Source organism: Diabrotica undecimpunctata, chromosome 7, assembly GCF_040954645.1.
Source record: "Diabrotica undecimpunctata isolate CICGRU chromosome 7, icDiaUnde3, whole genome shotgun sequence".
In the NCBI taxonomy this organism is placed as follows: Eukaryota; Metazoa; Arthropoda; class Insecta; order Coleoptera; family Chrysomelidae; genus Diabrotica; species Diabrotica undecimpunctata.
In genome coordinates, this window is record NC_092809.1 from 74,971,097 (window position 1) to 74,994,661 (window position 23,565).

The 23,565-nt window shown below is 32.3% G+C and overlaps 1 protein-coding gene across 2 annotated transcripts in view; it reads left to right on the plus strand.

Moving 5' to 3' along the window:
• Positions 1–23,565, plus strand: part of LOC140445502 (uncharacterized) — a 500,280-nt gene that overhangs the window by 135,231 nt on the left and 341,484 nt on the right. The window lies entirely within an intron of this gene.

Genomic DNA, 23,565 nt, shown 5'->3' on the forward strand with positions numbered 1-23,565 from the left:
ATACCTAAACGTATACAGAAAAAATATAAGTTAAACAAAAACACATCTATTCTCACAGCTGAGGCAATAGCAATTCTAAAAGCACTAGAATATGTTCATCAGGAAGAGGATCAGAATGCTATAATCTTTTCCGATTCACTTTCCGTTCATAAAATTTTAAAATCAAACTCAAAAACAACAAATGACATTATTTTTAGTATCCAAGCAATACGTAAATATTTACAAGATCAAAATAAATATATAAAATTCTTCTGGGTCAAAGCACAAACAGGAATAACAAATAATGAAATTGCAGATCAAATTGCCAAAGAAAGCATAGTAATGGGGGGTAACAAATAAATTACGAATTAACCACAGATGAATCATAGCAAAACAGAGAATGATGAAGAAATGGTCTTATTTATGGCAAGAGTACAGCTTTACAAACCCAACACGTTACACCGGGCTTGAAACCAAATTAAGAAGAAAACCTTGGTACAATGAGTACGATTAGAGTCCAAAAAGTATAACTAGTATCAGCAGAATAAAGTTTGGTCACGCGTGTTATCTAGCACATTTGTTTAAAATAAAAATACTTGAGAGTGATCCTTGTGAAGCCTGTGATAAAATCGGTGACCTGGACCACATCTTTTTTGATTGTTTAAAATATAGAGCTCAATCTAATGAGCTTTTCAGAGAACTTTTAAAATTAAATATTGAAAGCCCATATAATATACTGCATCTTCTTGCTTTAGACAGAAAAGAAATTTACGATTGTTTGCTGTCTTTCGTCAGAACAACGAATATATAAATATAACCGCCTTTGTTGATACCTGACGTCTTTCCTTAATGTATGTATACCTATCTGTCCGAGGCCTACCTTTTATCGTTTATAAAAATGCCCTGATCGGCCCCTGGGTGAGAAGAGTGTAATCCCTGTGTAATCCTTGTATTCTATGTGTTTATTTAAAAAATTGTGTCTGGCTGTGTGGGTATTTACCTTAAAGCCAAAAAAATCTATGGAAGTATATTTATATTATGATATTTTTATTATTTTATTGAGTTGCTTCTCCTTGATTTACTGTACACACTGAAACTAATTAAATAATTTTTCTACAAAGAGTCTCGAAAATACCCGAAGCATAAATAAGACTATTTAAACCAAATATCATTTCGCAGTTGATATTGCCAACAAAAAGGGGAAAACGTAAAAGCTTTTAAACAACATTTAGATTTTTCATCGTTTCTTTCAACTGTCACGATATTTCCTGAACCAAAAGTAAGAAATGACGTTTCTTTGGATTATGCCGTTCATAGGTTAAAAACCATAGACTTATCAGAATCATAGTTCTGATAAGGCTTGACTTTCGGATATCTCAATGCATTCGTGTGCCTCCTTTAGACCGTCAACTTACTTCAGCCTAATTTAATACAATGCTACTGCCAGACACTAGAAGATTAACTGGGGCAGTAAATCCGAAAGATAATAATGCAGGAATTCTAATACTAGCTCAGCGAGGACAGAAATTTGCGTAGATTAAAAGCTGGCTTGCTTCTGATGTTCAATACGCTTATCGATTGCAAAAAGAGGGGGTATCAATTATTTTGGCTTTAAAATTTTATAGTCACAGGTACTACCAAGAGTTATTACAGAAAAAAAAACTAGCTTGTGGCGATCAAGTGTTTATAGCGAAGTAGTTTTTGATCTTTAATGTCAGCTCTTTCTATCATTTTGTGCAGGTGCCATGTACTTTAAGAAAGTTGGTTACCATCACATCTATTTTAATTTTATTCACTGCCACGCTAAATACCGCTCTTGTGTTAATACCATATTAATCCTGTAAGTGTTTTAACCATGAAATCTTTCTTCGTCTTTCTTCATTTGCATAATATTTTGTAACAATCTGTATATTTGGAGTCTCTCATTACACGTTCAAAGAACTTCAGCTTCTCTTTTTGATGCTTTTTATAATCTCGGTGGTCTTGCTGAGACGTTTTAGTAGTATGGTGTTTCGAATAATGCTAATAAACTTTTAAAACTCTTTTAACGCACCACATTTCAAAAGCTCAAGATGTTTAAGATCACTTTTGTTCACAGCCTAAGACTCAACACAATAAAGTAAGACCAAGAAAACATAACAGCCAAGCATTCGGATCTGCAATGACAATTTTAAGTTTTTACTACCTATTACCTTTAATATCCTCCTAAAAACTGCTCTGACCTGCTCAACTTTGATCTTGTTGATCTGATCCTATTTAACGTGACTCCTTGTGATACAATCTGATATCCGAAGTAAACAATGTAATCAAATTTTCGTAAATATTGTACTTTTTATACATTTATTTTTTTATACGTTTATTTATTACGAGTATTTTAGTTTTCCGTACGTTCAGATCTAGACCTACTTCTTTACAGACCTCAACGACACTGTCAGGAAGTTTTTTTGAATCTTCTAGACTAGAAGCTAGGAGTACTGCGTGTAAAAATTGATAACTTTTTCGTTCACAATTATTCTTTCCTATTTTCTGAAAAGTGGATTTCTGAAAGACGTCAAAAACAGGACCACAAGATGCAGACCTGACTTACTCCTCGTTTAATATCAGGCCCTGTGATTCCATTTCGTCTACTGAAACTGATGTTTGATTCCAATACAAATGGGGGCCAATGAGTTGTAACCTGAAACTTATAAAGGAACTCAAAATTAAATAAACTAAGCATTAGATTAACATTTATTTCAAAAATATCAAAAAAAAAGTCAGAAAACATCAAAAAATTATAAAAGAAAATTATAAAAATTGACGTATTTACCCATAAGCTGTAAAAATGTTATATATTGCAAAAAATCTTTGAAAAAAGTTAATCTACAATCTTATAAATCTTGAAAATATTTTTATTAAATTCTCAAAAATAAATTTATATATTATAAAAATATATAAACATATTAATATTATCGTCAATAATCTTATAATTAAAACAAGTTGCCAAAAACGTCAAACAACTGTCAAAGTGTATAGACGCATTTCAAAGTTTCTCCTTAAAATTTAAATATTTAAATGATTATTCTTAAAGTCTGAACGAGTAAATAGTGAATAGTGGTAAAATCAAAATCCTATTCCATTCCAATTTAAGCAGCCGACGAGTAAAGACCGATATGTGACAATTTCACCGAAACATTTTAACTTTAATGGTTCAAAAGTGCATTGGTAAATTTGACTTTCCAGTGGCGTAAAAAAAATTAAGGTAACTGTTATTTTTAATCCTTTTATCCATAGAGTCCCACTAGGACATATGTTGCATTGATAATAAAAATTTATGTGTAGTGGTTTTGGTATCCAGAACCGCTCACTAAAATGACCTCAACTACTACTCAAATGACCTCAAAAAATAACACGATCAATAATACCAAGTCTTATGTTGCTGCCACTTTATCTAAACCTCCACCTCCTACGTTTCCTCATAAAAATCAAGCCATTATCTTACATGCCCTTCCTAATGTCGTTCTATTTGAGTACATAAAAGCTATAGGAGACATCGTTACCCCAAAAAATATTATCTTTGCGTCTCGAATCTCAAATAACCGCATTTGTATTTGTTTAAACTCTATTAAACTAATCGACGATCTTCTCAGTGCCCACCAAAGTATCATTATTAACTCAACAGTTGTTCCTATCCGAAGACTTATAACACCTGCTAAGCGTATTCTTATATCAAATGTATCTCCCACGATACCTCACGACACTATCGAAGAAGCTTTAAAAGATATCGGCTTACAGATAGTCTCTTCTGTATCATTCGTGAAATGTGGCTCGCTAGGTGATGAATATGCACATATAATGAGCTTCCGAAGAGTGGCGTACGTTATTCCGGATAAAGAAAACTTTTCAGTCCAGACCTCTCTTTTAATAACTCATGACTACACATCATATCGAATATTTATGTCTACTGATAAATTACAATGTTTTTTATGTAAACAAGATGGTCATACTGCTGAAACTTGTACCAATGAACCAATTTCTGTAGCCCAATCCGAACTTCCCTCTCCCACTACCTCCGTATCCATACCCACAAATACAAAGATACCCGAATGCACTCCCAATCAAATCAATGCACCATCCACATCTTACCCCGAAACTACAACTAATGTGGCAAAAAGCATCCCCTTAGTTACACAGTTAGCATCACCTCCCGTACAGAGACAGAAACGGGCTATATCCAGTGACAGTAATGCTGGCACCCCTTCTCAACTTTCTCCAGTTCCTACTCCAGAACCAACTATCAATCAAATGCCTCCCCCCTTATCTGTAAAATTTACCACTAATTCTTTTAGCCAGCCGCAAAAGAAAAAAAGTAAAACAATTGAAACAAAAGAACATAAATTGACACCCATTTCTTATAATGCAGTCCAAGCCATTTATAAAAATAATTTATCCGAACTAACTCTTACTGAAAACCAATTTATAGCTTTCCTAGAAATTACCTACGGCATACCGGACCCACTTAAAGAAGCTCTCAATTTCACTTCCAATATCCAGGGATTGCTTAATGATTTATCTCTTCTTCATTCGCAATCAAAAGAGAGATCCTTTAAAAACCGAATAACAAGATTGCAAAAAAAAATTAAAAGACAGCTTAATCCTGAAGACTCCGACAATTTAAGTGCATCATCCGATTACCTATCTGACGATGAAACTAACGCTCCTATTTCTCAATGCTCTCAACAATCCTTACAGTAGTCCCACACTTATCACATTTAAATATTACATTCTAAATAATTCAATGGAATTGCGATGGTTTCTTTCCTCGCATAGAAAGAATCCAGCAATTAACTACCGAAGAACAACCTGAAATCATATGCTTACAAGAAACTAACTCAAAAATGACTAAATTTCCTAAACTAAACAATTTTGAAGGATATCATTATATTCGAGCTGACTGCAACAGAGCCAGTGGTGGAACTTAAATTTTTATTTCCAGTGAAGTATTTTCTTCGCACCTTCCTCTCACCACTGAACTTGAGGCTATCGCCATAACCACTTGGTGTCCTAATAAGATTACTATTTGTAGCGTATACATTCCACCCAATCACTCTCTAAAGGAAATAGAACTTCTTGACCTCATTTATCAGCTCCCTTCTCCCTACATTCTTGTAGGCGATTTCAACGCTCACAACCCTATGTGGGGTTCCAATAGCACCTCAAACAAAGGTAAAACTGTTGAAAACGTAATTAATTGTACAGATTCCTGTCTACTAAATACAGGCTCTAGTACACACTTGAATTTCTCATCAGGCACCTTTTCTTCTATAGATCTTAGCTTTAGTGATCCAAAATCCGCACCTTTACTAAATTGGAAAGTCGCTGATGATCTTTACGATAGCAATCATTACCCCATATTTATATCCACTGATATCCCCAACTCTAAACAAACTATATCCAGAAGCTACTGGCAACTCAAAAATGCCGACTGGCTAAGCTACACTACCAAAACAGATACCACCTTACCTTTTCTCACACTATCCAACAATATTGACTACAATTTATCATTAGTCACAAACACGATACTCTCAGCTGCCAATTTGCATATTGGCAAAAATTCTGTTTCACACAAATATAACAGGGTTCCGTGGTGGAATAATTCTTGCAAAATCTCTGTAGAACAACATAAGGAGGCACTTAGAGATTATCGGAAAAATAAAACACCAGAAAATCTCACAGAATTAAAAAAAAGCTAGAGCCAGGTCGCGATTTATTATAAAACAAAGTAAAAAATCGTCATGGAGAAACTATGTGTCTTCTATCAATGAAAATACCAGTCCTACTAATCTTTGAAAAAAAAATACGACAAATTCAAGGAATTAATACAAATAATATCTAGTCTAATTTTAAATGATAATGTTATTAGTGACAATCAAGAAATTTTTGAAACCCTAGCCAGTCACTTCGACAAAAAATTTAAAAGCAAAATAAATTGCTCTCAAATCGAGCCAGTAGTCGATGCTTCCTTTCCAAGTTCTTCAGCAACTGTCAAAGATATCGATTACTTAAATTCCCAATTCTCTTATATAGAACTTACTTCGGTTATTAAAACTCTTAAGAACACTGCTTCCGGCCCCGACGATATTCCTTACATTTTTATAAAAAAACTATCTAGTTTAGGTCATCTTAAACTTCTTGAAATGTTTAACTTAATCTGGTCATCTAACAAGTTTCCTAATCAATGGCAAACCTCAATTGTAATACCCATTAAAAAGCCTAACATATCACGATCATCACCCAGCGCTTATCGACCAATATCTCTAACATGTACCATCTGCAAAATCTTTGAAAAAATGATCAATAAACGTCTTACGTGGTTTATACCGTGGTATACAAATATAATATAATTCCAAAAGAACAGTCAGGGTTTCGACGTAATCGCTCCACTCAAGACAATCTAATACTTCTCCAAAGTCATATTTCCGATGCCTTCAACAGGAGACAAGAAGTCATTGCAGCAGTGTTTGATATTGAAGGTGCATTTGATACAATTAGCAGGCAATCTATACTGAAGAAACTTTCTCATTATAACATTAAGGGTAACATATTTAATTTTATACAAAATTTCTTAACTTCACGAACATTTAGAGTCTCTGTCAATGGCATTTTTTCATCACTACACCATCAAACTGACGACGTACCACAAGGTTCAATATTAAGCCCCACTCTGTTTAACCTAGCAATAAGCGACTTGTGCTCTAATATAATATCTCCTATTAGGCATGTCCTATACGCAGATGACCTGATAATTTACTGCCACGGACGATCTATCTCTACAACTTCCAAGCTTATTCAATCCGCAGTAGATACACTAGTTAAAAAAACAAGCTCCATAGGCCTGTCTTTATCATATACAAAATCAAAAATAATAAAATTTAGTAGACTATCACCCTTCCAATCCCCTAATATTATGATTGAGAGAGCGAATCTTCCAGTAGTCAAGGAATGCAAAATTCTCGGTGTAACGTTTGATTCACGACTCACCTGGAAACAACATATTCTAGAAATAAAAGGTGAAGTAAGATATATAGGTCTATCATTCGTTCCAAACTGGATTATGGTTGTTACATATATATCTCTGCCTCTAAAACACACCTTAACCTTTTAAATTCGATACATCACACAGCCTTACGAATTTGTTTAGGAGCCTTTCGATCTAGCCCCGTAGAAAGTCTATATTGCGAAGCCAATGAGCCACCACTTTGGATTAGACGTGAACAATTATTACTTTCCTATGCTGCCTCCGTTTCATCCAATACCTCCAATCCAGTTTATCTTCTTCTTACTTCATCAACTAACAACCAGCATTACTATTCTAAATCACCATCAATAAAACCTATTTCACTAATTTTAACACAATTTCTTAATAACATCTCTCTATCACAAACAATCCCACGACCCCTACCTCCATATCCTCCTTGGTCTATAATCACCCCTCAGTTTAACACATCTCTTACAAGATTCGATAAACTTACAACACCCAGGGAACTCATTAAAAAGTCTTTTAAAGAAATTATATTTACAAATAAATACGACATAGTACTTTACACTGATGCCTCAAAGAATGATACAGGAGTAGACTGTTCTTTTACCACGTCAGATAACCTTATCACATCATTTTGTATCCCCTCGTTTTGTAGCGTTTTCACTGGCGAACTATTTAGCATATTTCAGGCTTTCAAATCCATTTCTTCACCTGATAAACAAGTTGCAATATTCACAGACTCACTAGCCTCAATACAATCTATTCAAAATATATTCACTGATCATCCTATTGCCCAAAAGATCCTTGATTGTTACCAACTAATCGCTTCCCAAAAAATAACAGTTACATTAATGTGGCTACCATCCCATATTGGTATCACAGGCAACGAACTTGCAGACAGCCATGCAAAACTTGCATTAACATCATCTGATAATACGGTTAATATACAAATTAGTAAAGATTTAAAATCTCACATTAAGAAACGAGCAAGAACCCGATGGCAACAACACTGGGACACCAATAACTCAGCATTACATCATATCCAACAGTTAGTCGATAGCCCCCTTGATTTGATCTCTGCCAGTATGTCCAGACGAGAGGCTGTTGTAACACGAAGACTTCGAATAGGACATACAAGATTAACACACGGATACCTGATGTCATCCAGCAACCGACCCACTTGTGAGACCTGTCAATCACATCTAACAGTTGACCATATTCTCACCGAATGTCATCAATATTCAGCAAAAAGACTATTTTATTGCCTTAAAAGTGATTTAAAAGACATACTCAATAACTTGGATCAAATAACCTAAAGTCTAAAATTCCTCAGAGACTTTCAGTTATATTATAAAATATAATTTTGATTGTATTCTAACAATATGTACTCTATAACATATTCTTGTAATTTATTGTAACAGTTTTACATTTGTAACCGTTTTCGTGTAAGTGGCATTTGTTGCCGAGCACGTTAATTTTCAATAAAAAAAAAAACAAGTTGCAGCACTTAAATAAATGAAAAATAAAATATATAATCGTAAATTTATGGAATTAAAACTTTAAGCATCTCAACAGAGCAAAATGACAATTAAATGCATAATTGGCTACAACCTGAACCGATTCCAATAGCCATTGTTTCGTTTATCTAAAAATTAACGTTACATTATACACTTCTTCTTCTTTAGATGCAAATCCACTAATGGATGTTAGCGATCACATTTTCCATTAATTCTCTATTTCTTGCAATATGTATCAGAGATTGTATGTCATTAATCTCTGTCCATTGCCTTATGTTTCGGAGCCAGGACATTTTCTTGCGTCCCATTCCTCTCTTGCCTTCAATTTTACTCTCGATTATAAGTTGGAGGAACTGGTATTTTTCATTTCGCATGATGTGACCTAGATACGCCGTTTTCCTTTTCTTGATGGTTTCGAAAAGTTGGCGTTCTTGGTTTATTCTTTTAAGGACAACTATATTTGTGATTTTCGCTGTCCATGGTATTTTTAGGATACGGCGATAGAGCCACATTTCGAAAGCTTCTAATCTGTTTATATCCCTCGTTTTGAGTGTCCAGCCCTCTACGTCATATAGCAGCACTGACCACACGTAGCACTTAGTAAACCTTAGTCTCAGTTGAAGATCGAACTCTGAACAAGTCAGTACCTTCTTGAATTTTACGAAAGCTTGTCGAGCTTGCTCAATGCGACATTTTACTTCCCTGTCCGATGCCCAGTCTTCAAAAAGCCACGATCCCAGACATTTAAATTTACTCACTCTTTCAATGGACTTAGTATTCAGTGTTATGGTGGAGTTTTCAAGTGCATCCAAGTTTCTGGAGATGATCAAAAATTTGGTTTTTTTTGGTATTAATCTCTAATCCCATTCGCTTACTGTATTCTCCGATTATAGTGACAAGTTGTTGAAGGTAATTCCTATAATTAATCAATTTTTAACGAAAATAGTTCATAACAATTTTTGTTCTTCGGTAAAATGAGATAAATCAACCGCATAACAAAAACAACAAAATATTTTTTATGGCACTTATATTATGACAAAGTCACTGGCCTCTGAAGGGAACATATGCCAAAACCAAAAGAAAGAAACCTGCCGATGGCTTCCAAAGTTCTGAAAACAGGTGGGCTCTCCAGATTTAGGCAATAAAAGGAAGGTATTTTTACTCCCGTCGGAAAAAATATTGATAAACGACTTGAGAAAAGGAATACCTGTGGAACTAAAACTCTATGCACAAAAAATATTCTCTAAATACTGGAATTAATTAAAAAACGGAGGAAAATCAACTTACCACATCAGAATATGTGAGTTCCCGATCACGACTAAACTACATTAACGTCTGAATGCATCTTTGATAGGAGACTTAAAAACTGAATTACTGACTGAAATTGGGTTTTGCTCTTTTATTACTTCGGGCCAAGCTAATTGAAAGATGGGGTGGTTTTGTTACCATAAGAATATCTTACCACTTTATTAATGGCCAAAACTAATAAAATTTAAAGAGTGATTATGTAAGTTTAACACTTGAATAAAGTAGTTTAAGAAAGATCCGTTCAGGTTCATAGAATTTTATAACTATTTTAACCCAAATAAATAGTCATAAATAAATATCGACAGGGGGGTAACGTAAAAATAGAGTCTCGTCAAAGGTTTTAATTTAAAGACATTGAAACGTCACAATATGGAGTGCTTAACACGATCAAATGCCTTTCGAAAGTCAATAAAACCGCAGTACATGTCTACAAATATATCATTATACCTTTGACCAAGTACAATGATTTCAAATAAATTCGTAACATTGCAGAATAAAATTCATTAAAAGTTGGATTGTTCACTCATAATCAGGTAAAGTGAGCTATTCCTAGATCATCGTGAGATGGGTTATTTTTACCTTACTCATTACATGTCTTTGTAATAGTAATCCTGCTTAATATGATAGGAACTGCTGGTTCAGACATTTGGTTGACGCGTTCAACTTCTGTGGGGTTATGTCTGGATGCCTCTAAGACCGTAGCCCTTTTAGTCAAATATGACAATATTAGAGTTGCGAGAGTCGGCAGGCTCAAAACAACTTTCTAGTTTGTATTTTAATTTATTTTTGACAATTATAATGCCAGCATTAAAATTTTGATAAATATTCTTTTTTATTTAATAATAAAAGAGAAGATTTATTTATTATTCACAGATATCTGAAAAAATGTATTTACGTGTATAGAAAATTAAATTTAAAATATGATATTTTGTTGGTTTTATAAATGAATTATGGAGAAATAATATAATTATAAATTTTGCTTAAATTGTCAATTTCTGATGTTTTGTTTAAAATATTATCACTCTTGCTAATACAAACCATTTCTAAAAAGATCCTTTTGAATTTATTACCATCATTACACAAAATTTTAATGTTAACAAAATCCATAATAGGGTGTTTGTTGATTACATGCTCTTCCAAAGCATAAGATGGTTTTTTTATTCCAAAATCACTCTTGTGGGAAATAATACGATTTGATAGATTTCTCCCGGTCTCACCAACATACACAGCTTCACACTGAGTACAACTAATATATAGTACATTTGTTTTATCTAATTTATTTATACGATAAGTAGATTTATACGATAATTATTATTTAGTTTTAGAAAATAAAGATGAAATAGTTTTGATGTTTTTTGTTGCTATTTTTATATTGTCAATAACCTTTAGTATTTGTATTAATTTAGGTGTTAATGATGGTATATAAGGTAGTGAGTTTTTTTAACCATCTGGTTTTTAACACATTATCTGTAGTTCTTACCATTCTCATTACAAGGAATAGTAGAAAATATTTCCCCTCTTCCTCAACTGTAAATTGTATACGTTGATTATAATTGTTGAACATGTTAACTTTTTTATGAGTTTTTGGGCAAAGGAAGTGCCAAAACTAAATCATCTACATACCTTTTAATGAATAGAATGAGAAAAGTGCAATTGTTGATACAAGCATTGATAACATCATCATTGACATAGCTGCTAAGAATGGGTGAAAGATTAGATCCCATAGGGCTACAAAACATTTGTTTATAAAATACACAATTAAATATAAAAATAGTCGAATCAAAAACAAACAAAGTTGATATGTATTTTGAAATGTAATAAGTCAGTATAAGAAAGTTGTGAAATCGCATTCCAATGTTTTCTAACACTAATTATGATTAAATCTAAAGTTAAATTGGTAAATGGAGATGTTACATCAAAACTAACCAATAAACAAGTACTTCTTTTTTCTTATATATATATATATATATATATATATATATATATATATATATATATATATATATATATATATATATATATGAATAAAAATTCACCGATTATTACTATCATCATTTATTTGTCATTCCCAATCGTGAACACAGAATATTTAATACGACAAACCCCATGATGCAGGTGTAAATATTACAGCATATGTCTTCTAAATTCTGAAACCACTAACTCGAGGAATTGTAGATGAAGTTGGCACATCCCAAAGTACAAATTCCATCAAGATTTGTCGCCTAGAATTTATAGCAAGAAAAATCCTATTCGATGTCTTGAATTTTTCACGTACATCACAGACTCTCCGATCCAATTGAAAAAGCGATAAAGACAAAACTAACTCCTTAAATTCTAGTATACTCTAAGCATAAACACACTGGAGCAAAAATCTATATTTTAACATTTATAATTTATGAATACATATTATAAATTAAATAAGATGTTTTTAAATTAAAAAAAAATTAAGTAAAATGCATCGATTTCTCTGTAAAACGAAATATACCTTTATGGAGGGGGTGGTGAGGGCAAAAGTCCGCACTTTGCATATATGCAATATTTGTCATAATTTTTATTGCAGTATACATAATAAATCTGTCAGGACATTAAGGCAACTAATGTATTTAACTACTAAAGGGCAAACAATAAAAAGGCAGCTAAATGCCTGTACGAAAAAAAAACTATAGAGAAAAGTACGATATTTAACAAATCGAATGCTAACCCCATTAGGTAGGGCTAAAGTGCGCATCGCGGATCTTCGCTCCCTTTGGATACAAATTATTTTATAAAAATAAAAATTTACAGTTTATCAAATACAAATCCCTTATTTTGTTAAAAAAAAACCTAAAAACAAATTTTTTAAAGCTTAATGGTTTCCTCAATAACTCCTTAAACGCAACCTCCAATTACAGTAAAAACTGAAGTACGAAACCAAGGATCAGATTTAATGCCCGATATAATAAAATCAGAAATCAAATAGGCCCTAAAAAAATGAAAATTAATCGAACCCCAGGAGAAGATGGAGTAGTGTTATAAGCAATAAAAATTGGAGGAGATCTATTACTTGAAAAAATTAAACTATTTTTCAGTATCTGCCTTCACAACGCCAATATTCCAACATACTGGATCAACGCTACTATGGCTCTATTGCATAAACCAGGAGACAAAACAAATTTAGAGAATTGCAAACCGAATTAGCCTCCTCAGCCATATATATGTTGGTTACGCAAATAATGGTTAAAAAAATGGAACAAAAATTAAAGACCTATCAACCAAGAGAATAGGCAGGGTTCCGAAAAAATTACGGAACTAATGACCATCTACAGGGCATTAAAACTTTAATTGAGAAAGTAGTGGAATACAATAAACCCTTAAAGAAATGCAGGCTAGACTATAGGTATATAAAATTATTATAAAATATATAGATAGCAACAACAACTGTTAAATTACATACTAATAGTAATCGTATTAAAATAGAATGGGGTGTAAGATAAGGAGACCCAATGGTTCCTAAAATTTTTAATACTGTGCTGGAACATTCTTTTGAGAATTTTGATTGGCTAACAAAGGGAATAAAAATAGATGGAGAATATCTAAACAACTTACGTTTTGTCGATAATATAGTCATAATAGCTAAAGACTTATAAATGGCAAGGAAAATAGTATAGAAACTTGTTATGGCTACAAAAAATGAAGTTTTATATATGAAAACCTCGAAAACAAAAATTGAAAAATTTGGTACCCATACCAACCAGGATATCAGTATTGGTGGGCAAGAAGTAGAACTCATAGATAAATATAAATACCTAGGACATGCAATTATAATTAGCAGGGATAATAAGACCCATGAACTGAAAAGAAAAGTATTTGATCAGTGCGTCCTCCCAGTGTTGACATACGGAGCAGAAACACTTACTTTGACAAAAGCCTTGGCTACCAAACTAAGAGTCACACAGAGAAGAATGGAAGAAAGTGGAAACAGGAGGAAGAGGCCTATGTTTAGCAGTAGACTTTTGAGGATGAATGATAATGAATGGCTATTTAGGTTAGGTCTAATACACATTAAATTGGTTAAAAAGCTCACAAATTCCTTAAATCTAGCAGAACTGCCTTGCAATGTCTTGAACAATTTCCTTATGTCAGTCTTGTTAACACGCATTGTATTAGATGCCCTTCTATAATAAATATCATTGTAACCATGACCTATCATTGCAGTAATCCGCATAAAATACATTCGAAATGAGTCCTTGGTTTTGCCGTGAAAACTTTACTATGGTAAACTCTTGAAAATTTCCATATTCATAATGAATCCATCTTTTTAGTAAGTTTGATAACTTAGGCACCACTGAGTTATTTTGGCCTTTAACCTTCACTTAAGGATACCACAGGCGTACATTTTAGTAAGTTTTGATGTTTTTTCACTATTCATCAATGTATTTATGTCCAGTGTGCTTACTTCATTAAATCACCATTGAAGCTCTATCCAACCCAGCTCTCCTGTTGCTCGGAATGTATTTCCAGAATTATGGCAAATAGTTTCTAATAGTAATTTTTTATTTTTTGATGATAAATTATGATCTACAACCATTTGTGACATGTATGTGTTCCTTTGTTTCATCTATCACTGTGAATTTTGTTTCAGATGATTGAATTTTTGACTGGATTAAGTGCTATGTGGATGATCTAATTCTACCCTTTTTGGATAAGCGCGTCTTCCGGGGGGCTGATAACACCTTAGTTACAAGTTGATATAGAAAACCAATGGGTTCCAACAGGATTCCTAACTACCATTATTGTCATCCTTCTTCTTAGAGTGCCGTCTCTCTACGGATATTGGCAACCATAATGGCTATTTTTATTTTTTGACTTGCAGCTTTGAACAAATCAACCGATCTACATTGATACCAATCACGTAGATTCACAAAGTCTTAAAATGTCATATTTTGGTCCCCTCATTACTTGACCTTGGTATTCCTTTTTTCTGGTTTGTATAGTAGGGATTAGTTCTATTTCCTTACCAACCCTCTCCAGTACTTCTCTATTTGTAATTATATTAGTCCATAATATTTTTAATACTCTACGATATAACCAGAGTTCGAAAGCCTAGATTCTTGTTAAATCGCATTTTTTAATCTCTAAGTCTCAGCTCCATATAATCTTGAAAATATATAACATCGAATGGTACGTAGTCTGATTTCCAAATTAAGATTTCTACACTCCGTTAGGAGTGGCTTTATTCGTATAAATGCTGATCTTGCAATATCTGTTTGCCTATTTATTTCTGCGGTATAATCATTGGTTTCATAGATTAAAGTTCCCAAGTACTGATATTTTTCTACCTGTTTTATCACCTTACCTAAGAATATACATTCTAGACACTTGATATTAGAGAATATAATTGAAGTGTCATTTACTAAATGAATTACTGCATCCAAAGCATATCGCCCGCTTAAACCATATTGCGTATTAATTTATATGAGGTGAACACAATCAGCAGCAACGTGATTTACTAAATTTATGTAAATCGAACTTTTTGAATGATACAGAAACTCAAATTCTATGTAAAACAAATTTCCAGTCTAGGTTTGTGTAATTCGTAGAAGTTCCATAATTGCACATGAAAGCATAAATCCTCTTTCAAATGCTTGTCTCAAACATGAATATGTAAACTTCATCTATCTAAAGTTCCAACTTAAATTCTGTTTATTCTCCAATTTTCTCTTTAAATAACTGCTATAAATCTAGCAATAGTTCGTAACCTTTTGCAAACTCACCTCCACATAATTCAAAGCTATAATCTGCTACAAGGGGTTGATTTAAGTTGAATAAGTTAAATATTAATTATCTTCTCCAATCTAAATAAATAAAACTTTTGTGGTTAAAATACAGAACGAATAACCCTTGCTGGGTACAAAGGCGTGTTATAATTTTATAACTATTCGGGAAATTCGGGCCTGAATAATTAGGGTTGCGGTAGGCCTTTTGATATAAGATAACATTAATACTATTACAAATATGCAAATTATGATGTTTGTGATGATTATAAAAATTAAAACTTAATATTATAAATAAGGTATCACGGAAACTACAACTAAAACTATACAAGCCAAATGATAGAATTGAAATAAATTAGAACATTTTCAAAGTAAGATGCCTGTCTGTTTCTATGTAGTGTTTAACCTCAATGATATCATTTCTTTTTTTTTTAACATTCTGTTGTGATCTTTTCATCCGTGATATCTTTGACCTTATCCATTATGCTCTGTTTTGAATATTTGTGTTAAAATATATTTTCTGAAAATGTTGCCATGAAAAAAACACGAGCAGACATTACGTGAAATAAATCATTAATAATGAGAAAAATTAATCGAAATTCATACATATACAAAATGTTGAATGACAAATAAACATAAAAATGCTACTTATGAAAAAAAAACTAAATAAATTAAAAAAACGTGCACATGTAATTTACGGGTCATCTTGCACTTCGCTTAGAGAATACTCTAAACAAATAGGTCTTTTGCAAGAAAAGCACAGATATGCAGTTTTCCTCTTCTTTTTTGGTGGACATATGGAGCAAGTTTTTCGATTTTCTCGTGTTAGTTTGTCGGATGAACCAGCATTAGTTTCATCATATGGCACATTTTTCTCCCCTAAGATACGACCGATTGACGTGGTAGTATTATATTATGAAACCGTTCTCTCATATATGGTGCAATCAACTGTTTAGCAACAATCTTCATAAATTCCATCCTAGTAATAATGTCCCTATCACGGTGTGATTGATGTGTAATAAATGAATTTGTTGTACTCATGTCAAGAATTCGGAAAAAGATTGCCATTGTCCAACGACGGGTTCGGCGACTTGAAGAATAAACACTACATTTTTGATCCATTGGATCAACGCCACCTTTAGTGTTGTTATAAAATACATTTAGTTCATCTTTCTGAGTAAACGGATCTGTTTCTATCGCATGATGAGCGGAAGAAATAAATAAAACTGCCTTGTTTTTCTTCGGCGCGTGTGAAAGAATTGTATAATCTTTAGTAAATCCATAAAGTGAAGAACTCACGTTTCTATTACGTGAGGGTAAAAATTCATTAGGAACTTCCCTTTTATTTTTTTTTATTGTTCCCACAAGAGTGAGACCGTTAGTTGTAAGAGTTTGTGCTAATTTCATTGATGTATACCAATTATCTGTAGTAACGTTACGGTTACTGCCAAATATTGGTTTGCATAATCTAATAACAGCTTGGGTAGGTATACCAATTTTTTTTCTGCTTCAGAGAGTCCAATACTATCACTACCCTTACCACAAAATAGATATGTGTTATAAATATAAAACGTTCTGGCGTCGGCAAGGTATTGCAATTTTAATCCATATTTAGCCGGTTTTGATGGCATATACATTTTGAAGCGGCAATTGCCACGAAATGCTATTAACATTTCATCAACAGTTGTATTAGATCCTAAAAAAAATGAGGTTTGTGAGTTTTGATTAAATTTTTCAAGTAATTCCGTGGATCATCAAATCTGAAACAGTTAATAAGAGCGGAAAATCTTTTTGCAGACAAAGAATGTCTAAAAATATCTCGTCCTGTTCCGTCTGTTGCAAACAAGGAGGCTATATCCTCATGGTTTGATTTAACCACAGCTGTATAAATCAGTACACCTAGAAAGCAATTCATTTCTTTAACTGTGACATTGCGGAGTTCCGTTCTTGAGGGATTTGAATACTTAGATCTGACATTTTCAATTTTTTTATTTGTCCACTTAATAAGCTCTTGTGTCATATCTGCTGTAAATATAGATTTTCAGGCAACAATAGGCTCTACTTTTCCTGCTACTACAGTGGAAGTTGGTATTTTTATGAGATTATGAGCTGGTATTCGTACACTTTTGTTAGGTGCAGTTGCCGACCATTTGAATCTATTTCGGCCATAAAAGTATTTTGGTTCTTTTCTGCCTTCAACATTTTCAGTATCAGAAGATGATTCTTCAGAAGTTTGAATTATATCTACATCAACTGGTTCCTCGTCAGCAGATTCCCCTGACTCGGTTTCGTGGTCACTGAGTATATAATCAGCATCCTCCTGATCAGACAATTCCACATCAGAGTCAAGCGAATTAAATATTTCCATTACTTTTCAAAATTAGGATCATCGTATCGTACTCGTTTTGAAACAGGATACTTTGACATATTTGACTACAAGAAATAAACAAAATTTTTTTATTGAATATTCGATATAATTGTAGTTTGTAACATACACACCGACGTGATGTCCAGAGGACCGCAAGCACAGCGTAACTAAACGGAACGGAATCACTACAGTCCACCGTAAGGTTGACAACAGACTAACTTAGAACTTAAAGGCACAGTATATTGCTTATAAAGAATCAGTAGGTTCACTCTCGCATTTTCACGGTTCCAATTTCGAATCCACTCCTGGAAGATATGCGCAATAGATTTGGCGAAAAATGCCGCTGTTGCAAGATTTAAAATATTCCATCAGTTTCAAAGAATATTTCAAATTTATAATAAAATAATTATTATAGAAGTTCTTCAAAAAGAGGAAAATAAATTTCATAAATGGTAAAATTCTTTACATAGCCACTATACACACTTCTAAAGTTTGAAAAATCATATTGCCTAATTGACTTAATCTATTCTCAAATAATTAATCATAAGTATCTATCCATTGATTGATTACATTTGGCAACATTGATTTTACCCAAACACGTGTTTGTGTTTATGCTGTGAAACTAGAAATTACAGTTATTTCAGTAATTTATATATAAATTTCATTTATTTGTTGTTATTTAGTTGGTTTTATAAGTTTATTTCGTTTTCGATAAAATTTTGGCCAATATAACACCAGAAGTAATTGAAAGATGTCAAATACTCTTCCCTGAGCCAAATATTTTCAAATCTTTGAAAATAGAATCTAGAGACTACACCAATTTAAACATAAGCGAAAAGAATGGTTTTGTATATGTAGGAGGCTATTTCATGAAAAAAATTTTAGAGAAACACAAATGTCCTTCATGTTTACAATATGGTAAAGAACAAACTGATTTGAGTGAATCAACAATATATAGTTTTTTTAAGGCATACCCAAATGCAGAAAATGATACATTTGGTAATTTACAAATGCCCAATATGAATTTTATAACATACATCCATGCCCTAGAGAATGTGTTTTGTGAATATTTTCCAGAAATGGCTACAAGTCAAGACATTGGAAAAAATTTAAAAAATATGCTTTCCAATATAGAACCTCCAAAACCTTGTCAGGAATTTCCGGTAGATTATCTAATAGCACTGTTTGTGAGAGTAAGAATTTATTATACTATTAAATTTTTCAACCAAGACATCAGATCTTCAACTAAGACCAATAAAAGTAATTTAAAACTGAAAATTTTAACTCATTCTTGAACACCAAAACATTAAGCAGGTACAAGCGAACTGAAATTGAACATAAAAATGAACGCTGAAGAAATGAATCTAATCAAAGAAAAAATGAAATTATTTCAGAATGAGTGGACAATAGAAAAGGAAGAAATATTCAACCATAAGAGAGGAGAGAGACAAAAAGTGCGCAACAGTGCTAGTTAGAAAAAAGAAAGAACAAACACATTCTGAAATGAACCTCCAAATTAAAACGAGTCACAAAACACAAAGTTGGGGCAATGATTAGTTTAGGGCACCCATCATAACCAAACTTGTATTTGGCATTTAATGTAAGCTTAAATGGTGTCACAGTTTTCATATCTTCATTTTTTTTAATACTCTCACATAAAATTATAGAAATGCATTGAAATTATATAAAAATTCATAGATTTTAATTAAATTAAAGATAATAATTAAAAGCATATACAATAAAAACTTCTTCGGAAATTTACAATTTATGATTCACAAGTTCACATTTTACTTACTATGGCAAGTTTATACTTTTATTCAAAATTTGTAGCTTCTCATAAAACAAATTATTATTTCGTAAAAGTAACTTTAAACATTCATATACATATTTTACAAAAAAAAAATTGTAAAATTACCTCGTTATAAGCCGATCTCGTTATATCAGACAACAATAATACTGCGCATACATATGAATATGTAATTTTCTAAACCATTAACTACCTACAGTGAAGCCATTCAGAGCAATATAAGATGCTAATAAATATTGTTTGAATGGCGTTTTTGAAAAAAAGTTATTTAGTTTTATTGTCAATGAAATATATTAAAACATAAAAGAGTTGTTTACTTTTATTATCAATGATATACGTTAAAACAAAAAATATGTACTTATATTTTTTCCAACTACATAATGTATTTTCAAGGATAACATAAACTATTGCTTCTGCAATTTTAAGAACTCTGTCATTTTTAACTGCTTTAAATGGTCCAGTATCATTCTATCATATTTTTTAAAGATGTGAAACAGTTGTATTTATTCATTGTAAAGAAGTTTATTTCGGGCTGGAGTTAAGTGTATTGAGGGGCTGTTTGAAAAGGTATTTATTTATAGCCACGACCCGACCAAAAACGTAAAAAACACGTTTTTGGATCTTATTTTCTGTCGTTATAACCAAATTTGCCTCGCTATAGACGGTTATAGTTCAATAGAATTTCACGGGACATGCCTGCGTAGCGCAAGCGGTAGGATGCTTGACTCGCAAGCCGGTGGTCCGGGGTTCGAATCCCACCGCCGGCAAGAACATCAAGACATTTTAAAAATGTCTATAGGCCCCAGGTCGACTCAGCCTCAATAAAAATGAGTACCTTGGGTAAAACCAGGGGTAATAATAGACGGTTGAAGCGTAGCACTGGCCATGTTACCTTCCTTGTATACCGTAGTCCCTAGATATAGCAGACTACCCTGCTATACTCCCAAAGCCGCGACAGCGGTATAAAAACGGGAAACTATTATTATATATATTCGTTATATCCTCCCCTTTCATTTGCCATGTCGCATGTTAGGATTCAATCAGTTGTTTATTTTGTACCTAACCTGAGGCCTTCTTTAAGTCAAAAAATCAAAATTTGTCATATGGTAAATCTATTTTTATTCATAGTACCCTATCATATCTCGTATGTCGTTATACGTTCATTAATATTGAAGATACTGCGTAGTGCCCTTTTAATAGTCGCCTTGTTTATTTTTTCTATCTGAATATATTCGTTATATCCTCCCCTTTCATTTGCCATGTCGCATGTTAGGATTCAATCAGTTGTTTATTTTGTACTGAACCTGAGGCCTTCTTTAAGTCAAAAAATCAAAATTTGTCTTATGGTAAATCTATTTTTATTCATAGTACCCTAAGTGTGACTTTTCATCCTAGCCTTTTATATATATATATATATATATATATATATATATATATATATATATATATATATATATATATATGGTTAAGTTCATTTTAAGTTTACATTATTATATCTTTTATTGTATTTTTTATACGGACTTCAAACTTTATGTAAAGTGGTCAATAAACGTTCTATCTATCTATCTATCTATAGATAGATTCTTTCAATTTTAAATGTACGTAAAAATATGAGTTTGACTAACTACGTTATGAACGTAGTGATCCTACAGAGGGATCTTTAGGCTATATGACTTTTTTCATTTCATTATTTTGTTATTAATAAGTTGTGATTGTGAAAATATATATATTCTATTCTAACTTGTATTCATAGTTCGCTACTTGTGTTTTTATAATCCTATTTTTATTATAACTGGTATTGTAAAATTCAAATTTTCAAAATATAATTTATAATTCGAATGTATTATTATTTTTTCATCTATAGAAATTAGTTTCCTCATTAGCTCTTCGTTTTATGAGATTTCTCACCAGTAACAGTGAATACAGTGTGATTTTCTAATGAATACAAAAAATTAATATTCGATTAATCAAAACTGATGGATTCAACATAATACATTTTGAAGGACAAACAGTAATAATTTTTTTTGGGAAACTATTGATAATTGTCGAAAACGCTAAATTTAGGAAAGTATTCATTATTCCGAAAATCTAATTAAATTTTATTTCGCCACAAGTCACTTTTTTCCTATTTATTTTCGAGCAGTGTATTAAAAATTATATTGAGCAGTGTATCAAAAACTGGAATTTATCTGCGCGTGGAAGTAATGCGCGTGAAAAAAATGGAACATGAAGAACAAAGGACTGGCGGCAGAGTGAACCTACTGATTCTTTATAAGCAATATACTGTGTTAAAGGTACTGGGAAGCTCAAATCTAAATGACAAGTAGTGGAGGGGGTACTATCCAGACACCTAAGCGCAGCAGTCCGTGGGACGTCACAACACCTGTTAAGGGTTAAAAATAATAATTATTGTCAGTCATCGAATGACATTTTTGACTTTTAAATTTTGACAATCGTTGCAGATCGAATCTTTTGACAGATATTCTTTTAGTTTTTTACTTCTCATTTAATATCTGTATTTTGTTAGTTATTTTTTATAAAGTTTTTAATGTAAACCTGCTTAGAATAAATATACGATGACTAGAAATGAATTGATCGAGGGTAAAGTAATTACTGAGTACAAGAAGTTAAACAAAATAGAAGCGGAACAATCCTCTATAATTAATTATAAATAATTTAATCTCATATAAAAGAAATTTGCAGTGTATACAGTATTGGGCCCACTGAAGCAGACGATGATGATGATATCCAATAATGACAACATAGAAACCATAAAAAGAAGAAATCAGAGATAGTCTATATAAATTAAAACATAGAAAAGCTGAAGAACCTGATGACAAACCAAATGAATTTTTAAAATACGGTAGAGAAACAATAATTAAAAATATAAAGGTACTTTTTCAGGGATATTATAACTAACTCCACATCCAACCGTGTTATTTACCATCAAATTTAATTTGTTTTTTTAAGGGAAACGTCTATGCTGGCGTGGTATAACTTTTCCTCTATAGTAAAATGCTGAGGCAAGCGTCACAGAAGAAGCGCAACAAAAAGGCGACATGGACAGCGTCACGAAATAGCTCTTCTTCACATCGATTCACTACTCTCCATCCATTCGTTTCCAGTCATTACATATTTATTCCTAACAGATTTAAATTAAAAATGCATAAAAAATAACTAATAAAATACTTATGTTAAATTAAAAGTACATTAAGAATATATATCTTCCTTCTTAATAACAGTTAGGGTAAAGGCAAGAAAATGGACCGGGAGGATAGTTGCTTCACCATGATATTGCGCAGGCCACTGCCAGCAGATACCCTACTCTAGGCGTCACAATGAGAGTGGCTGTTATTGTAATATATCTGTTTATACGAGGAATTTTATCAATTTTTTAACTTTTGACGTCTTTGGTAAGTTTGTTGTAGATTTTATGTGAGATTTAAGTTGAGTTATACGCTTTTTAGTGCGAAAGAATTATTATTAGGAATATGTTTAAAAGTTTTTAAGAAGTTATAAATAAGGTATGTTTAATAATTATTAAGTCAGTACTTAAAATTTAACCATACTCATAGCCCTTCTGTATGTTTTAGGGATTTTCGCTAGGATTAATTTATAAGCTAAACATAAAATGCGTTGTGCAGTAGCTAGTTGTTTGAGTGATAATCAGACAAAAGATGCCGATAAATCTGGTAGGTTTTATGGTTTTTCAAGGACTCGGTAGTGGAAAAACTGCGGGTCATTGCTTCTTGTCGTGAAGACAAATTTAATACTAAAACCTCGAAGATTTGTTCTAAACACTTAAAGCAGGA